General features: G+C 35.1%; 1 pseudogene; it reads right to left on the bottom strand.

Moving 5' to 3' along the window:
• Positions 1–221: 221 nt before the first annotated feature.
• On the bottom strand, positions 222–16,152 carry LOC116113698 (annotated as a pseudogene).
• Positions 16,153–16,698: the final 546 nt, after the last annotated feature.

Below are 16,698 nucleotides of genomic sequence, written 5' to 3' on the forward strand. Positions count from 1 at the left end.
TTAGAAAATCGATAGGGCAAAAAAATTGAATATCACATATACATAAAGATATAAACATACAAATTGCATATTTTAACATTCATAAATATCAGATCAGTCGACCATAAACAATAGAATGTACAATTTTTCTTTTTTTTTTTTAACAAATAGGGTTCCGTCCAAGGGGGAAGTTCTTTTACATTTATGCTCATGAAAAATGAGGCAACATCTTGTATCGGAAATGAATTGATTTACATAAATCATTCTCTGGCAATGTCAGTTGCAGCACTTGACTCGTCTAAGCTAGTATTGGCAACAAGACTCTTAACTGGGACTTTTTCTACATCACGTTGTACTCCAAGATCAGAAACCAATCGGTTGACGCAATAAATACCATAACCCACTAAAGCTTGTAGTCAAGTATCTAAGGGGTGAAGAAACAATAGCACTAACAGCAGCTGCCAATGATATGATGCACCCTGGCCACTGCAATCCATACTGATGCTAGTACCGTTTTGCAAAATCCTCACAATTTTTCTTGAAAACATGGTAGACACCAAAACCATTCTGGAGAAGAAAAGTGGCACGATGGAGAACATCTTCTGGGGGATAGGAAGTGGCAAGGGTGCTAGTCCCTCCTGGAGCTTTGACAATAAATAAAGCTGGTGAGACACCATACTCAAAGAGATAGAGATCGCCACCAGCAAGAAAACAGTCAATGCAGGAGATGATGACACCATCAAGCCTTGAATAATCACCACACTGTGGACATGGACTATCAGAAGGGTGAGCAGGAGATGAGCTACAAATGATTCGGTCAAAGAAAGTTCCGGTGCTGATTACCTGTCCTGCTCCCCTAGTGAAATGGATCACTTTTCCATCACCAGTTGTATATATCCCTAGTGCATATTGGGACCAAAGTCAGCAACACTGATACGGGCATTTTAATATTAATTGTGTAAAACATTAAAAATTTGTTTCCATATACATTGTATATGATATTCAAATTTTTTTCTAATTATAATTGCCAACCAATAGATGTAAGTACAGGCCAAGAACAAAAAGGTCGATTAAGCAGGAAGCTAATCAACGGAAAATCTTATACATCGTATATGATATTCAAAAAAATTTCTAATTCTAATTGCCAACCAATAAATGTAAGTATTCGCCAAGAAAAAAATGGTCGATTAAGCGGGAAGCTAATTAACTAATACCTCAACGGAAAATCTTATTAAATTCAATGAACTCAATTACGTTTTGCTACTGACTAAAAAATTCAGATAAACATTCAAAATGAAAATAACAGATTCAGGATGCATTTCTAACAGATACAATGAACGACTTTTATAAGGAAAAAAATTAATACAGGAGGAAAAAGAAACCATTGACATCATTAAAACTATCCCTATCCTTGAGTCATCACAACCGTAGAACTAAAATTATGAAAAACAATAATAATATCCTGGAACTATGCCCTATGATGTTTCTTAAAAAATTCTCAGTTCAAAGAATTATATTCCAATAGACTCCCTCAAAGCTGTCGAAATCAAGTAAGTTGTGGTAAATTCCAAACATTTACTATGAAAGAAAGAAAGAATCCTCTAAACATCCTCATGAATTCAATTTAAGTAGGCTAACCTTATTTTGTCCTTTATGTTGAATCATACAAGAGGAACACAACTTGATGAAATAAATGGTAATATTTTTATTATTAGGTAGTAATGTTGTCTAAAATTTATAATGTGTTAACGCCAAAAATGTCGTTCAATGTTAACTAGGAAGTGTAGGTGAAGAATGGTGTCTTGATGGTGTGATCTCCTTAATACTCATTGAATCTTTACAAAGGAAGGAGATGAGGTTAGAGGCTCAACCTGGCGACTGTCGTTACAAGCGGTCTTTCTGATGCTCAAATTAATGGAGGGGCCAACACAAACTCTATAAGGAGCGATAATGGTAATAAATTTTGTGGAGACGAAAAAGAAGATATACAGTACATAAGCAGACTTGGCAAACGGGTCGTACCCATGTGGACTTGTACTCGTAAAAAACAAATATAGGGCACGATCCTAAATTTAGGTCCTATTTTGTTAACCCGGACCGACCCGTTTTTTGACAGGTGGGCTGGGTAAACCCGCAGGTCCCCTGAAGCCCGACGATTAAAAAAAAAAAAAAAAACCCAAAAAAAAAATTATAAACTCAAAATTTAATTCTTAACACCTCTTCTCTCTCCACCTTCGACTTCGATGATGTTCAACCTTTCCTACCAATACCATCTCTGATCTCTCTCCTCTTTTCGATTCGACCCTTCCTCATTCTCCATCACTGCTTGCTTGCAAGAGTTGAAACAGAAGAAGATTTCTCTGATTAGAGCGTGGGAAGAAAGTGAGAAGTCCAAAGCAGAGAACAAGACACCCCATTTGAGTTTAATAGCTTTCAGGAGAGTGAAAATCCTCACAATCTGATGATTTTGGCTGGTTCATTTCTTACGATTTTTGTTCCTGTGCTGGGTATTTAGCTTTGGGTTTCTTGTTTTTGTTTGGTTCCCAAGAAAAAAAATACAAGAACTGAAGAATTTTGTGGAACATGGGATTAAGGGTGCGTTTTATCCCTATTTCTATCCACGTCCCAAATCTTATTCCCTAAATATTGTTTGACACATGGTTCCAAAAATATTACTATATTTTTTTAATTATTTTTAGACTTTTTAAATTTATTAATTTCATAACACCCCAAAAAAAATTAAAAATTAGCAAAAATACCCTCATTCACTCATTCTTGTCAGATTTTGGCAACCACCATTGGTGGTAGTTGGAATCTGTTACAACGGCTTACATCTCGACTAGAACTGATCGATAATTCATTGATCTGGCCTTTTTTGGCCAAATCCACAGTGGATTGGATCTGACCAAAAAAGGTCAAATCTGGCCATCAGTCACGGCCAAAGAAATGACGGTCAACGACGACCATATCTTTGGCTTTTGTGGCCGTCGACGGCCACATCTGGCCGTAGATCTACGTGTTACAACACCGACCGGTCTGTATTGTAACGTAATTTTTCAGTCAGATTCCGACGGTGGTGGCTAGAATCTGGCATTGCGGGTGGTGGGGGTGTTTTTGTCATTTTACAAAAATTTTATATATTGAGGTGTTTAATTAAATTAGCAAACTTATGGGGTTTTTTTTAGAAATTTTCAAATTTTACCTCGTAATAATCCCCTATCCAACTACCCAATATTATTCCCAAAATCCTATCCAAAATAATAAACCAAATGCACCCTAAGATTTTATTGTTAATTTGTTATGTATAGATTGTTGTGTGTTCTTGTGCTAGATATTTAGGCTGCTTTGTTTGGCTATTTTCAAAGTACTCTATTCCTATTATGAAAAAAATGCATGTTTGTTCCGTATTCTCAAAATCATATCCTATAATATTCAATTATTTTAAACCTCCATAGGTTTGCTAATTTAATTAAACAACTCCAATAATTTTTTTTTATAAATTGACAAAAACACTCCACCCACCCACATTTGTCAGATTCCGACAACCATCGCAGGAAGGTGATCGGAATCTGGCGTAATGGTGCACTATCAGCTGGATCTGGCCGGTAGTGCGTCAATCTAGCTTTTTCTGATCAGATCCACCATGGATCTGGCCGTTCTTTGGCCACATCTGGCTGTCAATGACGGTTAATATATGGCCGTTGTTGACTGTCAACGACGACCATATCTTTGGCCATTATTGACGGCTAGATGTGGCCATCAACGGCTAGATCCGACCGTTGTTGATGGCCATATCTTATCGTAATTTGGCCTTTTCTGACAAGATCCGTGGTGGATCTAGCAAGAAAAGGCCATAGTGGTGCACGACCGATCGTGCGCAATGAAACAAGATTCCGACTAGCTTCTTGCGGTGGTGGCCGAAATCTAGCAACTGTGGGTGAGTGGAGGTGTTTTTGTCAATTTATAAATTTTTTATTATTGGGAGTGTTTAGTAAATTAACAAACCTAAGTTTTTTTTTTTTTTTTTTTTTTGGTTAATTTTCAAATCCTATGTTGTATAATAACTCAACTCAACTTAACAATAATATTTCAAAAATACTACTCAAAAATATAAAACAAACAAGTGTTTGGAAAATAATTTATGAAAATATGTAGATTATTCAACTCTCTATATTTGTTAATTTAACTAAATACCCCCCATAATAAAAGTTTAAAATTAACAAAACAAACCCCATCTGCCCAATTATTGCCAGCAGTTGGCCCACACCGTTAGATGGTGGTCGGAGCTACAAGAATGGTGCACGATCGACTGGATTTAGTCGATAGTGCTCGATCTAGCCTTTTTCGACCAGATCTAGCCCGATCTTGGTCGTTTCTGGCTATATCATAGTGGATTTTGTCGGAAACGGCCATATTAGCGCACGAATGGCCAGATTCAGTTGATCGTGTACCATTCGGTGACTTTCGATCATCGTCCGGTGGTGTCGACTGTCGCAATAGTGGGTGGGTGGGGATGTTTTATTAATTTATAAATTTTTATTGAGAAAAGTAATTGTTAAATATTTGAATTAAGTAGAATAAGATTGAATTTTAAGTTGAATAGAAAAGTAATTATTAATTGGATTAGAGAAGATATAGTAGGATAGATAGTATTAGACTATTAAAACAAAGGAAGCCTCAGCTTTGGATATTTAGATTGGACCCATGAAATGAAAATGCTTGTTATGTAACAGATGCGCCAAACTTTATCCAAGCTTCTTTATCGAGTCTTGTGAATCAATGTTTTTTAACTAGAGGTCATTTTTTAAATATATTTAATACTCAAGTCCACCACCGCTTTATATCGACATTTTGCCTTTCTACAGTTTCCACATTATTGTTATTCTTGTTTCTTTTTGTTAACTGTTATTAATATTATCAATGAGTCTTTGTGAAGTCTATATTTATTGGCTAAAAAAAGAGTCATACCGCATTGATCTTGACTTCACCAGTTGGGGAGATGAATGATTTAGTCAAAAATAACCTTAAAGATGAGTGGCGTGAGTGAGTGGGCTTTTGGGGTGCTGGGAATTTGATTAACCATGTAACGTATAATTAAAATATTAGAAAAACTGAAAACTTGTGTAAACAGTATGGGTACCTGCAGGTCCATTAGTACACACATAGGGTAGGGACTAAGGGAGTGTTTGTCTGAGCTTATGAAAATTAGCTTATAAGCTAAAATTAACTTATAAGCATTTGAAATTTTAAGCAATTACGTGTTTAGTTAAAGTACTTATAAGTGACTGATAAGTAATTGACGTGTTTGGTAAAATGTGGCTTATAAGTACATTTTATTATAAAATTACTAAAAAAAGGTACTACATTAAACAAGAGCATACTATGGAATTTTAAAATTAAACAAGGATAATGTGGTAATATACTTGGTCAAACTAGCTTATAAGCAAAATGCTTATAAGCCAAAAAAAAAAAAGTACCTCCCCCCCAACTTATTTTTTTTAGCTTATAAGCTCAACTTATAAGCTCAAAAAAATTATAAACAAACAGGTCAGCTTAATTTTAGCAATAATACTATACTTACAAAGAAATCTTACAAAGATTTTTATACAAAGTGAGGTGGCAAAAAATGAATGGAGGAGTGAAACAAAAAGTCAAACTCATTAAATTTACTCTTCCATTCATTTTTTGCCACATCACTTTGTATGGAGATCTTTGTAAAGTTTCTTTGTAAGTGTAGTATTACTCTAATTTTAGAGTTTATAAGTAAGTTTGACCAGCTTATAAGCTTAGACAAACACCTCCAAAATATTGGACCCGTTTAGAACTAACCTGTTTTCTCAAGCCACCCACCTGTTTTGACAGGTCTATGTATAAGTGAATGTGAGAATGGTTCCTAGGGTGTGTTTGGTTCAATGAATGTTGTATTACTGAGAATGTACATCTAGTTAGGGCTGTAGGAAGATAACACTGGTTATTAATCTTAGATTCTGAACATTTTCATGTTTGGTTTCGAAGTAATAAAAGATTTTGGAAAAATTGTAAAGCCAATAGTGTTTACTGTTGGTAATATAGAGGGTAATCAGATTACCACCTTAGAACTTATTGTTCTTTTATTACAAGGGGAATCTATATTTTATACCAATTTTGCCCTTAAATAAAAATGATTTCAGACACATTGCCCTCAATAATCCATCGAATAACAATTTACCCAAATTGGACAAAATGACTACATTGACCTCATAAGTTAATTTTTTTTGGATAGAAATGTCCCTCACTATTTATATGAATACCACCCAAAAACCCCAACCACTACAGACAACTACTGACCACCAATGCCGGCAGTTACCAGAACGACGCACAATTGGTCGGATCTGGCCAACCGTGCATCGATTTAGCCGTTTTTAGCCAGATGACAGTGAATCTAGCCTGATGAAGAGGCCATAAAAACAACATTTTGGTTGAAAGGAAACAATATGATATGGTAGAACGAAGATAAAAATTGCAGACTCAAAAGTAGTAAATAGATTACAATTCCACATTCATCATCCTTTGTCTACAAAAACCTAGATGAGAAGGCTACCTGAACCAGGTGTTCACCTTCTACAAATGGTTTGGGCTCAATACCAAGAAAGAGGTGTAATGGATATGGTGGGAAAAATACATGGTTGGTAGGTTCATTGATCTAATTTAGGAAAGAAGAGTAATTAAAAAGCATATGCATCAATCTACCAATTTGAGCTTCAAAATGAAGGTACATAAATACAAAATGAACAATGAAATAGAACCCTAATTTAAGTATCCAATACCTAATATTATTTTTGTCAATAAGTTCATGTCTAAGATGTCTTGTTTCCGATTGTAATTACAATTTCATCATGGGGTCATAGAGTGTCTTTTTTTTTTTTTTTTGAAGCACCACTAGTGAAATAACCATAATGGAATTACAATCAGATAAAAGTAAAGGACATTTTTCATCAATATTGCACAGCCTATTCAAGAAATAAGAAAATAACCTGATAAACAATGTCCTGCTTCATTAAAAGTAGAAAGGAACTCTTCCAATGTCCCAAACGCCAAAGGCATACAAAATCGCATCAAAGCCCAAGGTTCATAAAGATTATTTTAGATAGGTGTGCCACTCATCAACAATCTTCTGGGCATGACAAATCGCTCTCTAAGGACTTTATATACAACCTGTTGTTGTTCAATCATTGAAGTCTTTCATATGAGAAAATCGAGAAACATGTTTCCATTAAAATATTAATTTTCACCTACTCAGATCTAGTCTTATTTTAGACAGCTAGTAAAAATTTACTCAAAATTCACACTAGTAATCACCCGATAAACTTGGGAACACTAGAACGATGCAGCAGCTGAAGCTGATGGTATCATTTAACGAACCTTGTGGTCGATGTAGAAAAGTTCCATTACTTGGATTGCAGTAAAATTCCTTTACCACGAAAATTATTAGTGTAGCATCATATAATTTTTCATTAAATAAAAAGAAAGAAATTCAAATCATATGTAATGAGAGTGAGTAAAAAAAGTCAATGACTGCCAACTTGTTGTAGATATCACCCTCCTTTGCTAATTAAACAAGCTATGTATTCTTCTTCATCTCCTCTTAGTTCATACCTGCAATAGAATTGAGCAGATCAACCAAATCATCATTTACTTCATTAAAAATTCCCAACAGCTGACCAATAAAAAAGTGTGCATGTTTCTTCAAACTAAATTCAGGAAACAAGCATTATTTCTCAAATTGTTCACATTTAAAAACAATGAAATGGTATTGTGATGCATGAAATTGCTCACTAACAGTAACTAAGTATTGGAGATGGCTTACTCATCATATTTTTCTTGAAATGAGTGACAGACATGGCCTCCAAGTATGTATCTGCAACTAAGCTGGCATGAAGTGCTGTAAAACCAAAGTAAGGATAAGGAAGAAGGATTCCTACTAATTCAACGACATCACTTGGAGCTACCTGTGAACAAAAAAGCAGAGAGGTAAAAGCTAAGATGAAGAGTTACAACTCTGGTAGGGACAAAATGATGAACTATCTGAAAGAATGCAATTTTTTAAACAAAGTATTGTAAGAACTAGTTGCTAGTTGCAATTATTCACACCACTCAGCAATTACTTTAAACCCATGTAATGACATTCTCTTCCAGTTCTCTTTTAGCTAAGACAGATTTATAAGCGAAGGGGTGAATTAGTTTTGTAATGCCCTTTTTTCATCAAATTTGAGTTCACGGCTTTATCAAAGTTTTTATAAGAATCAGACTACAGTAAAATTGATTAGTAACAATTTGGTGGATACTAACATTACCTACTGAGATTTAGGTGCTCTTCTCACACCCAAAATGAAATACATGATGTAGCCTCCAAAGTTTCTTGGAAATCAGACACAACTGCTAACCTTTCCTATAAGTTCTCCTCTCAAATGACAAGCCATAGTTTGAGAGACATGACCTTTTGGAACATGCGCAACCAACTCTTTCTTAGCCAGAAACATCATCTAATATAACATAATCATGCTTGCTATTAATCCATTCTAAGACTAAAACCAAACTAAATTGAAAATTTCCTGAAACTTTGATGCTTTTAGTTTACGAATCAACTTCCCATTTATTATATTGATCTAACAATGTCTGGACGGGCAATAAAACGTAGGCAGTTTCTTTCTATCAACGGCTAGATCCGCGTAGTTGAGGCCATATCTGATTGTAGTTTGGCCTTTTCTAGCCAGATCCGTGGTGGATCTAGCAAGAAAGGCACACGCGATGCATGACCGACCAGATCTGACCGATCGTGCACATCAAAACAAGATTCGGCCAGCTTCCGTGTGGTAGCCGGAATTTAGCAACTGTGGGGTGAGTGGAGGTGTTTTTGTCAATTTATAAATTTTTATTATTGGGGGTGTTTAGTAATTAACAAACCTAGGTTTTTTTTTTTTTTTTTTTTTTTGTTAATTTTCAAATCCTATCTCGTAATATAACCCACATCAACTTAACAATATATTTCAAAAATACTACTCAAAATAATAAAACAAACAAGTGTTTTGGAAAATATTTAGATTATTTCAACCTCCATATTTGTAATTTAACTAAATACCCTCCGCAATAAAAGTTTATAATTAACAAAAACACCCACCCACCCAACTATTGCTAGCAGCCGGCCACCACCGTCAAATGGTGGTCGGAAGCTACAGAATGGCGCACGATCGACTGGATTTAGTCGATAGTGCATCGATCTAGCCTTTTTCGGTAGATCTAGCCTGATTTTGGTCGTTTCGACATATCATGATGGATCTTGTCGAAAATGGCCATATTGGTGCACGAACAGTCAGATCTAGTTAATCGTGTATCATTTCGGTAACTTTCGGTCATTGTCTGATGGTGGTCGACTGTCGATAATAGTTGGTAGAGGGGAGTATTTTTATTAATTTATAAATTTTTATTGAGAAAAGTATTGTTAAATGTTTGAGTTTAGTAGAATAAGATAAATTTTAAGTTGAATAGGAAAATAAATTTTATTGGATTAGATAAAGTAGAGGATAGGATAGTATTAGAATATTAAACAAAGGAAGCCTTAGCTTTGGATATTTAGAATGGACCATGAAATGAAAATGGTTGTTATGCAACAGACGCGCAAACAAGGAAGCTCAGCTTACCAGCTTCTTTATCGAGTCTTGTGAATCAATGTTTTTTAACTAGAGGTCATTTTTAAATATATTTAATACTCAAAGTCCACCACGCTTGTATCGGCATTTTGCCTTTCTACAGTTTCCACATTATTGTCATTCTTGTTCTTTTTGTAACTGTTTAATATTATCAATGAGTCTTTTTGTGAAGTCATATTTATTAGCTAAAAAAAGAGTCATACCGCATTGATCTTGACTTCACAGTTGGGGAGATGAATGATTAGTCAAAAATAACCAAAGATGAGTGGCGTGAGTGAGTGGGCTTTTGGAATTTGATTGATCCATGTAACGTATAATTAAAATATTAGAAAAACTGAAAACTTGTGTAAACAGTATAGGTACCCGCAAGTCCATTAGTCCACACCTAGGTAGGGTCTGAGTCCAAAATTTAGACCCATTTAGAACTAACCCGTTTCTTGGGCACCCACCCATTTTGGCAGGTCTATGTATAAGTGAATGGAGAATGGTTCTTAGGGTGGTGTTCATTGTTTGGTTCAATGAATGTTGTATTACTGAGAGGGTGCATCTGGTTAGGGTGTAGGAAGATAACACTGGTTATTAATCTTAGATTCTGAACATTCCTATGTTTGGTTTTGAAGTAATAAAAGATTTTGGAAATTATAAAGCCAATAGTGTTTACTGTTGGTAATATAGAGGGTAATCAAATTACCACCTCAAGCTTATTATTCTTTATTACAAGGGAATCCCTATTTTATACAATTTTGCCCTTAAATAAAAATGATTTCGGACACATTGCCCTCAATAATCCATCGTCCTGGAACTATGCCCTATGATGTTTCTTAAAAAATTCTCAGTTCAAAGAATTATATTCCAATAGACTCCCTCAAAGCTGTCGAAATCAAGTAAGTTGTGGTAAATTCCAAACATTTACTATGAAAGAAAGAAAGAAATCTCTAAACATCCTCATGAATTCAATTTAAGTAGGCTAACCTTCTTTTTTCCTTTTATGTTGAATCATACAAGAGGAAACACAACTTGATGAATAATAAATGGTAATATTTTTATTATTTAGGTAGTAATGTTGTCTAAAAATTTATAATGTGTTAACGCCAAAAATGTCGTTCAATGTTAACTAGGAAGTGTAGGTGAAGAAATGGTGTCTTGATGGTGGTTATCTCCTTAAATACTCATTGAATCTTTACAAAGGAAGGAGATAGGAGGTTAGAGGCTCAACCTGGCTACTGTCGTTACAAGCGTGGGCTTTCTGATGCTCAAATTAATGGAGGGGCCAACACAAACTCTATAAGGAGCGATAATGGTAATAAATTTTGTGGAGACGAAAAAGAAGATGATACAATATATAAGTAGACTTGGTAAAACGGGTCGTACCCATGGGTGGACTTGTACTCGTAAAAAAAAATATAGGGCACGATCCATCAATTTAGGTCCATATTTTGTTAACCCGGTCCGACCTGTTTTTTGACAGGTGAGCTGGGTAAACCTGCAGGTACCCTGAATATTATTAAAAAAAAAAAACCCAAAAACAAAATTATAAACTCAAAATTCCTAATTTAACTCTAAACACCTCTTTTCTCTCCACCTTCGACTTCGATGTTCAACTTTTCCTACCAATACCATCTCTGATCTCCCTCCATTGCAATAGATCATCTCTCCTCTTTTCGATTCAACCCTTCCTCATTCTCCATCACTGCTTGCTTGCAAGAGTTGAAACAGAAGAAGATTTCTCTGATTAGAGCGTGGGAAGAAAGTGAGAAGTCCAAAGCAGAGAACAAGACACCCCTTTTGAGTTTAATAGCTTTCAGGAAAGTGAAAATCCTCACAATTTGATGATTTTGGCTGGTTCATTTCTTACGATTTTTGTTCCTGTGCTGGGCATTTAGCTTTGGGTTTCTTGTTTTTGTTTGGCTCCCAAGAAAAAAAATACAAGAACTGAAAGAATTTTGTGGAACATGGGATTAAGGGTTTGGTTACCTATTTCTATCCATATTTTCAATCCTATCCCCCAAATATTGTTTGGCACATTATTTCAGAAATATTACTATATTTTTTAACTACTTTTAAGCCTTTTAAGTATATTAATTTCATAACACCCAAAAAAAAGTTTAAAAATTAGCAAAAACACCCCTATCCACGCATTCTTGTCAGATTTCGGCAACCACCGTCTCCCAAATATTGTTTGACACATTATTTTAGAAATATTATTATATGTTTTAATTAATTGTAGTTTCATAACACCCAAAAAAGAAAAAAAGTTTAAAAATTAGCAAAAACACCCCCATCCACCCATTTTTGCCAGTTTCAGCAACCACTGTTGGTGGTAGCCGGAATCTGTCATAATGGCTTACATCTCGATCGGAACTGACCGATAATTCACCGATATGGCCGTCAACGACAGCCATATCAGCGACGGGCTTTTGCGGCCGTCGACGGCCACATCTAGCCGTAGATCTGGTATTTTCCGGCCAGATCTGTGGTATCTGGCTGGAAAAGGCCAGATCTACGCGTTACGACATCGATCGGTCTGTGTTATAACACAATTTTTCGCCTAGATTATGGCGGTGGTGGCTGGAATCTGGCACTGCGGGTGGTGAAGGTGGTTTTGTCATTTACAAAATTTTTATATATTGGGGTGTTTAATTAAATTAACAAACCTAGGGGGTTTTTCAAAAATTTTTAAATTTTACCTCTTAATACTCCCCTATCCAACTACCTAATATTATTTCCAAAATCCTATCTAAAATAATAAACGAAACGCACCCTAAAATTTTATTGTTAATTTGTTATGCATGGATTGTTGTGTGTTCTTGTGCTAGATATTTAGGCTGCTTTGTTTGGCTATTTTCAAAGTACTCTATTCCTATTATGAAAAAAATGCATGTTTGTTCTGTATTCTCAAAATCATATCCTATAATATTCAACTATTTTAAACCTCCATAGGTTTGCTAATTTAATTAAACACCTCAAATATTTTTTTTTTATAAATTGACAAAAACACCCCACCCACCCACATTTGTCAGATTCCGGTAATCATCGTAGGAAGGTGACTAGAATCTGGCGTAATGATGCACTATCAGTTGGATTTGGTCGGTAGTGCGTCGATCTGACTTTTCTGGTCAGATCCACCATGGATTTGGCCATTGACGGCCAGATCTTTGGCCACATTTGGCTGTCAATGACGGTTAATATATGGCCGTCGTTGACTGTCAACGACGACCATATCTTTGGCCATTATTGACGGCTAGATATGGCCATCACCGGCTAGATCCGGCCGTAGTTATGGCCATATCTGATTGTAGTTTGGCCTTTTCTAGCCAGATCCGTGGGTGGATCTAGCAAGAAAAGGCCACAGCGATGCATGCCGACCAGATCTGACCGATCGTGCACAATAAAACAAGATTTCGGCCAGCTTCCTGCTGTGGTAGCCGGAATTTAGCAACTGTGGGTGAGTGGAGGTGTTTTTGTCAATTTATAAATTTTTTATTATTGGGGTGTTTAGTAATTAACAAACCTAAGGTTTTTTTTTTTTTTTTTTTTTTTTGTAATTTTCAAATCCTATCTCGTAATAATAACCCAACTCAACTTAACAATAATATTTCAAAAATACTACTCAAAATAATAAAACAAACACGTGTTTTGGAAAATATTTAGATTATTTCAACCCTCAATATTTGTTAATTTAACTAAATACCCTCCGCAATAAAAGTTTATAAATTAACAAAAACACCCCACCCACCCAACTATTGCTAGCAGCCGGCCACCACCGTCAAATGGTGGCCGGAAGCTACAGGAATGGCGCACGATCGACTGGATTTAGTCGATAGTGCATCGATCTAGCCTTTTTCGGCTAGATCTAGCCTGATCTTTGGTCGTTTCTGACTATATCTATGATGGATCTTGTCGAAAATGGCCATATTGGTGCACGAACAGTCAGATCTAGTTAATCGTGTATCATTTCGGTAACTTTCGGTCATTGTCTGATGGTGGTCGACTGTCGATAATAGTTGAGTAGATGGGAGTATTTTTATTAATTTATAAATTTTTATTGAGAAAAGTAATTGTTAAATGTTTTGAGTTTAGTAGAATAAGATTAAATTTTAAGTTGAATAGGAAAATAATTATTTTATTGGATTAGATAAGATAGTAGGATAGGATAGTATTAGAATATTAAAACAAAGGAAGCCTTAGCTTTGGATATTTAGAATGGACCCATGAAATGAAAATGGTTGTTATGCAACAGACGCGCCAAACAAAGGAAGCCTCAGCTTTACCAGCTTCTTTATCGAGTCTTGTGAATCAATGTTTTTTAACTAGAGGTCATTTTTTAAATATATTTAATACTCAAAGTCCACCACCGCTTTGTATCGGCATTTTGCCTTTCTACAGTTTCCACATTATTGTCATTCTTGTTCTTTTTGTTAACTGTTGTTAATATTATCAATGAGTCTTTGTGAAGTCTATATTTATTAGCTAAAAAAAGAGTCATACCGCATTGATCTTGACTTCACCAGTTGGGGAGATGAATGATTTAGTCAAAAATAACCTTAAAGATGAGTGGCGTGAGTGAGTGGGCTTTTGGGGTGCTGGGAATTTGATTAACCATGTAACGTATAATTAAAATATTAGAAAAACTGAAAACTTGTGTAAACAGTATAGGTACCCGCAAGTCCATTAGTACACACATAGGGTAGGGTCTGAGTCCAAAATATTAGACCCATTTAGAACTAACCCGTTTTCTTGGGCCACCCACCCATTTTGGCAGGTCTATGTATAAGTGAATGTGAGAATGGTTCTTAGGGTGTGTTTCATTGTTTGGTTCAATGAATGTTGTATTACTGAGAGGGTGCATCTGGTTAGGGCTGTAGGAAGATAACACTGGTTATTAATCTTAGATTCTGAACATTCCTATGTTTGGTTTTGAAGTAATAAAAGATTTTGGAAAAATTATAAAGCCAATAGTGTTTACTGTTGGTAATATAGAGGGTAATCAAATTACCACCTCAAAGCTTATTATTCTTTTATTACAAGGGGAATCCATATTTTATACCAATTTTGCCCTTAAATAAAAATGATTTCGGACACATTGCCCTCAATAATCCATCGAATAACAATTTACCCAAATTGGACAAAATTACTACATTGACCTCATAAGTTAATTTTTTTGGATAGAAATGTCCTTCATTATTTATATGAATACCACCCAAAAACCTCAACCACTACAGACAACTACTGACCACCAATGCCGGCAGTCACCAGAATGACGCACAATTGGTTGGATTTGGCCAACCGTGCATCGATTTGGCCATTTTCAGCCAGATGGTAGTGAATCTAGCTTGATGAAGAGGCCATAAAAACAACATTTTGGTTGAAAGGAAACAATATGATATGGTAGAAGGAAGATAAAAATTGCAGACTCAAAAGTAGTAAATAGATTACAATTCCACATTCATCATCCTTTGTCTACAGAAACCTAGATGAGAAGGCTACTTGAACCAGGTGTTCACCTTCTACAAATGGTTTGGGCTCAATACCAAGAAAGAGGTGTAATGGATATGGTGGGAAAAATACATGGTTGTAGGTTCATTGATCTAATTTAGGAAAGAAGAGTAATTAAAAAGCATATGCATCAATCTACCAATTTGAGCTTCAAAATGAAGGTACATAAATACAAAATGAACAATGTAATAGAACCCTAATTTTAGTATCCAATACCTAATATTATTTTTGTCAATAAGTTCATGTCTAAGATGTCTTGTTTCTGATTGTAATTACAATTTCATCATGGGGTCATAGAGTTTTTTTTTTTTTTTTTTTTTTTTTTTTTTTTTTTTTTTTTTTTTTTTGAAGCACCACTAGTGAAATAACCATAATTGAATTACAATCAGATAAAAGTAAAGGACAATTTTCATCAATATTGCAAGCTATTCAAGAAATAGAAAATAACCTGATAAACAATGTCCTACTTCATCAAAAGTAGAAAGGAACTCTTCCAATGTCCCAAATGCCAAAGGCATACAAAATCGCATCAAAGCCCAAGGTTCATAAAGATTATTTTAGATAGGTGTGCCACTCATCAACAATCTTCTGGGTATGACAAATCGCTCTCTAAGGACTTTATATACAATCTGTTGTTGTTCAATCATTGAAGTACTTTATATACAACCTGTTGTTGTTCAATCATTGAAGTCTTTCATATGAGAAAATCGAGAAAAATGTCTCCATTAAAATATTAATTTTCACCTACTGAGATCTAGTCTTATTTTAGACAACTAGCAAAAATTTACTCAAAATTCATACTAGTAATCTTCCGATAAAGTTGAGAACACTAGAACGATGCAGCAGCTGAAGCCGATTGTATCATTTAACGAACCTTGTGGCTGATGTAGAAAAGTTCCATTACTTGGATTGCGGTAAAATTCCTATACCACGAAAATTATTAGTGTAACATCATATAACTTCATTAAAAATTCCCAACAGCTGACCAATAAAAAAGTGTGCATGTTTCTTCAAACTAAATTCAGGAAACAAGCATTATTTCTCAAGTTGTTCACATTTAAAAACAATGAAATGGTATTGTGATGCATGAAATTGCTCACTAACAGTGACTAAGTATTGGAGATGGTTTACTCATCATATTTTTCTTGAAATGAGTGACAGACATGGCCTCCAAGTATGTATCTACAACTAAGCTGGCATGAAGTGCTGTAAAACCAAAGTAAGGATAAGGAAGAAGGATTCCTACTAATTCAACGACATCACCTGGAGCTACTTGTGAACAAAAAAGCAGAGAGGTAAAAGCTAAGATGAAGAGTTACAACTCTGGTAGGGACAAAATGATGAACTATCTGAAAGAATGCAATTTTTTAAACAAAGTATTGTAAGAACTAGTTGCTAGTTGCAATTATTCACACCACTCAGCAATTACTTTAAACCCATGTAATGACATTCTCTTCCAGTTCTCTTTTAGCTAAGACAGATTTATAAGCGAAGGGGTGAATTAGTTTTGTAATGCCCTTTTTTCATCAAATTTGAG

Source organism: Pistacia vera, unplaced genomic scaffold (genome assembly GCF_008641045.1).
Source record: "Pistacia vera cultivar Batoury unplaced genomic scaffold, PisVer_v2 Contig689, whole genome shotgun sequence".
NCBI classification, from domain to species: Eukaryota; Viridiplantae; Streptophyta; class Magnoliopsida; order Sapindales; family Anacardiaceae; genus Pistacia; species Pistacia vera.